The sequence below is a fragment of the Octodon degus genome, unplaced genomic scaffold (assembly GCF_000260255.1).
Source record: "Octodon degus isolate 3935 unplaced genomic scaffold, OctDeg1.0 scaffold00036, whole genome shotgun sequence".
NCBI classification, from domain to species: Eukaryota; Metazoa; Chordata; class Mammalia; order Rodentia; family Octodontidae; genus Octodon; species Octodon degus.
The window spans coordinates 9,578,713-9,582,391 of record NW_004524612.1 but is presented as its reverse complement, the minus strand read 5'-3'; the positions used below and the strand labels follow the sequence as shown (position 1 = coordinate 9,582,391).

Here is a 3,679-nt window from a genome sequence, read left to right as displayed (position 1 = left end):
AAATCACAGTGCTTACAGGCAATTTTATGGGAAAATTTTACAAAACATGCAAAGAACAGACAATTTTAATTTTAAGTCAGACTTCTCCAGGTAATATAAAATAAAAGGAACACTCCCCAATTCATTCTACAAAACCAGTATAACCTAATGCTAAAACTAAAAAAGGGTTATAAGGAAAGGAAAAAACTAAGGAATCTGTGGGAATAAGTTGCTAAGGTTCAAGAAGAAAGAGCAGTGTCAATAGTTACAGGGGAAGAGATAAAATTCAAGGAACTTATATAATTAAAACCTACTGATAAACAAGGAATAGAAGGGAACTCCCAGCCTTGTTAAGGGCTCTCTACCACCAGCCTCTGAGCTCTCTTGGTGAAATATGATGGTTATTCTCTGTAAAATTAGAAACAAAACTTGCATGCCCACTATGACCGCTCTGCTCATCTGTCTTAAGGAGCATTCAGGCTCTGCGCAGAACCAAAGAAAACAAAATAATTAAAAAAGGAAAAAAGAAAAACTTAAGCCATTATTTCTCACAGACATGAAAACCTAAAAGAACCTCTTAATGTATCAAAATTAATAAAGTTTAGCAGGATTGCTAGATGTCTTTAATACCAGAGAACAATGGAATTTCTATGCATTGGAAACAATTAGAAATATAATTTTGGCCCACCATCCAGAAGCGGCTGCCAGGCTCCTTCTCCAGTCTCCATCTTCATTTCACCTGCCTCCACTCCAGTCTCCACTATGTCCATAAGGGTGACCCAGAAGTCCTACAAGGTGTCCACTTCCGGCCCCGGGGCCTTCAGCAGCCTCTCTTACACCGGCGGGCCTGCATCCCGCATCAGCTCCTCCAGTGTCTCCCGAATGGGCAGCAGCAGTAGCTTCCAGGGTGGCCTGGGACTGGGTGGCTATGGCGGGGCTGGTGGCATGCGAGCATCATGACCTTCCAGGTGAACCAGAGCCTGCTGAACCCCCTGAACCTGGAGGTGGACCCCAACATCCAGGCCGTGCATATTCAGGAGAAGAAGCAGATCAAGAACCTCAACAACAAGTTTGCCTCCTTTATTGACAAGGTTTGGTTTCTGGAGCAGCAGAATAAGATGCTGGAGACCAAGTGGAGCCTCCTGCAGCAGCAGAAGACGTCCCAGAGTAACATGGACAGCATGTTCGAAAGCTACATCAACAACCTCCAGCAGCAGCTGGACTCACTGGGTCAGGAGAAAGTGAAGCTGGAGGTAGAGCTTGGCAACACGCAGGGGCTGGTGGAGGACTTCAAGAATAAATTTGAAGATGAGCTCAACAAGCTTACAGAGATGGAGAATGAATTTGTCCTCATCAAGAAGGATGTGGATGAAGCTTACATGAACAAGGTGGAGCTCGAGTCATGCCTGGAAGGGCTGACTGATGAGATCGACTTCCTCAGGCAGCTGTATGAAGAGGAGATACGTGAGCTGTAGTCTCAGATCTCGGACACATCTGTGGTGCTGTCCATGGACAACAGCCGCTCCCTGGACCTGGACGGCATCATCACTGAGGTCAAGGCCCAGTATGAGAAGTTCACCAACCACAGCAGGGCCGAGGCCAAGAGCATGTACCAGATCAAGTATGAAGAGTTGCAGACTCTATCTAGCTGGGAAACACAGGGATGACCCCCGTCTCACAAAGTCTGAGATCCCTGAGATGAACCACAGCATCCACCACCTGCAGGTGGAGGTTGAGGCCCTCAAAGGCCAGAGAGCATCCCGGGAAGCCTCCATCGCTGATGCCGGGCAGCGTAGGGAGATGGCCATTAAGGATGCCAACGCCAAGCTGGCCCAGTTGGAGGCTGCCCTGCAGAAAGCTAAGCAAGATGTGGCCCAGCAGCTGCGCAAGTACCAGGAGCTCATGAACATCAGGGTGGCCCTGGACATCGAGATCACCACCTACCGCAAGCTGCTGGAGGGCGAGGAGAACAGGCTGGAGGCTGGGGTGCAGAACTTGAGCATCCACGCAAGGACCGCCAGTGGCTATGCAGGAATGGTGAGCTCACCCTATGCGGGCCTCACAATCCTGGCTTTGGGAGCCTCCAAAGCCCTGGCTTCACCTGCACCAAGTCTGCTGTGGTTGTGAAGAAGATCGAGACCCATGATGGGAAACTGGTGTCTGAGACCTCTGATGTCCTGCCCAAGTGAATGGGCCACAGCAGCCTCTCCCAGCCCTCTCAGGAGGCTGCCCCAGAGCCTGTGGGAAGACAGCTGTACAAGGGAACACTGGGAACAAGAGACCCACCTGAGGCTCAGCTTAGCCCTCAACCCACCCTTGGGGGGACGTTACTGCCTGGGGTACCCCTGCTTGCCCATGTTCTCCACCAAAACCCAATTCAATTGTCTTTTCCAAAATAAAGACTCATTTTGCCACAAAAAGAAAGAAGAAAGAAAGAAAGAAAGAAAGAAAGAAAGAAAGAAAGAAAGAAAGAAAGAAAGAAAGAAAGAAAGAAAAAAGAAATGTAATTTTGGGGCTGGGGAGATAGCTCAGAGGCATAAACACCTGCTTAGCAAGCGCAAGGTTGTGAGTTTGATCCCTTGTACAAAGAAAAAGTGGGGGCCAGCCAGATAGCTCAGCAGACTAAGCCTGCTTAGGCAGGTGCAGAGACTAGGGTTTGATCCGTAGCATGCTGTATTGGCCCTGCCCCCAGGGCTTGCTGAGACAGCGAAAGAGCCTAGGCATGGTGATGCGTGCCTATAATCCCAGTGCTAGGGAGGCTGAAAACAGGAGGATCACTGTGAGTCCAATCTGCGTAGTAAGATTGTATAGACCCTGTACAAAACACATACAAAGAAAGAAAATGTAATTTTTAAGTTGCTGTTTATAATAACAATGAATCATCTAAAGTACTTAGAATGAATGTAACAAAATGGCCAAAATCTTTTTGGAGAAAATTATGCAATTTTATTGAGAAACAATATGGAAGACCAAGAAGGGGGAAATATAGCTTATTCAGGTATATTTATTTGATAGATAGAGATGCTTAATATATCAATTATGGCATGACAGTTGTCAAGCTAGTATGGTGGAGCTCGCCAGTAAGTACAGAACCTCAGAGGGTGAGGCAGAAGGATCACCATGAATTTCAAGACCAGCTTGCACTACGTAGTGAAGTCAAGGCCTAAACTACATAGTGAGGCCCTGTTTCAAGAACAGAAGAAAAGAAAATTGTCTCCAAATTCATTTACTGATTCAAAAGAGTTCCAATAAAAATTCTGAAGGGGTGTGTGTGTGTGTGTGTGTGTGTGTGTGTGTGTGTGTGTTTGCTAGGTTGACTTTAAAATTTTGTGTTGAGGAACAAATGGTCAAGCATAGTCAAAACTTTTTGTTGTCAGTGCTGGGGATTGAACTGAGGCCACCACTGAGCCGCACACCCAGCACCCCAAAACACTCTTAAAAAGCAAGGTGAGTCTCTCCAGTGATGTTGCTATGTGACAGCCAGCCATTGGATGCTGTGTTTTTCTGGCCGTTACAGTAGTGTGGGCTTAGTGCTGGTGTTTGAACGGAGGGTTTGCTTTTGCCCCCTGTCACTGTGGGCGTAACGCACTGGTAGTCAGCCTCTGCTCCAGGATGTCTCCTGGTTCAAGGTGTTAAACTTGCAATTGTATAGGAAATTCAAATACAGCAACAGGATGGGAAATTTAGGATAAAAATGAAT

The 3,679-nt window shown here is 46.9% G+C and overlaps 1 long non-coding RNA gene and 1 pseudogene across 1 annotated transcript in view; one reads left to right on the top strand and one right to left on the bottom strand.

The window, feature by feature from the left end:
- LOC111816630 overlaps positions 1 to 3,679 on the bottom strand; it is a 17,661-nt gene that overhangs the window by 11,420 nt on the left and 2,562 nt on the right. The gene's annotated exons all lie outside the window — the stretch shown is intronic.
- LOC101574893 lies at positions 724 to 2,183 on the top strand (annotated as a pseudogene).